Raw genomic sequence first — 1,047 nt, 5'->3', positions numbered from 1 at the left:
GGGGGGGGGAGACCACCACACTTTGCCACATTGTGACGAAGCTAATATCTCGGTACAGCTATTTACACAACACTTTTAAGTCCTTACCAAAATGATAATTATTCTGGAGCATTCATAAGCTCACAGTACAGCCCCCTGTGAAGCGGCCCGGGTCCGCTGACCAATCCGTGGAAATTCCCAGCTAAATGGCCGCTATTGTCCCTCGGACGGGAGTCTACCCCGGAGCTCTAGGCTCGAGTAAACAGCTGAGGTCAATGGTGCCCTGATGTGTTTTCCAACAGCGATACAAAAACATGTGGGGAGGGGGGGGGGTGGGATCCGTGAGGTGCGGATCTTTGTTGCGTAGTGTAGAGTCGTGCTGGGGAATTCCAGCTGTGGATGGCAAGCAGATACAATCATTTTTGTAGAAGTTTACTCTTTCTGTTGTATTGTGATTTTTTGGCATTCTGTGTAAATATTTTCATTTTTTTGGTCCACTTAGCAGTTTAATGCAGTTTTTATTAGACATATTATTATTCAGATGTTTCCGTGGTTGTAAAAAAATGCTTCTGAATAGAGTCCCTGTTTTTAAAAAAAAAATGCATTTTAAATGTTCTGTATCCCCCTCATCCCATCTATATAAAAAAAATTTTTAATTAAAAAAAATAAAAAATACATAAATAAATAAATAAATAAATTAATTAATAAACAATTAAAACAAACGACTTAATGTAGATCTTTGGATTGTGATTTTGGCCTTCTGCATCTATTTTGCTTTCTCTGAGCAGCATAACGCAAATCAGTTTTTAATGAGATCAGTCCAAGTTTCGCCGTAGTTCTTTGAAAAAGCATTTGACTGGGGTTTCTTGGATTCTAAATAAATCACACCCCATTCCTGCCCCTGCCGAAAATGTGTTACATAAATGAATATATAAATTAAATAAAGATTGAATGAACTAATGGATCAATTAATGATACGCTCTCTTAATGGAAATGCACTGTATAAATGTAATTTCATCATCGTCATCATCATGATCATTATTATTATTGTTATTATTATTATTATTA

Source organism: Aplysia californica, unplaced genomic scaffold (genome assembly GCF_000002075.1).
Source record: "Aplysia californica isolate F4 #8 unplaced genomic scaffold, AplCal3.0 scaffold00387, whole genome shotgun sequence".
Taxonomy (NCBI): Eukaryota; Metazoa; Mollusca; class Gastropoda; order Aplysiida; family Aplysiidae; genus Aplysia; species Aplysia californica.
This window is presented reverse-complemented; position numbering follows the sequence as displayed.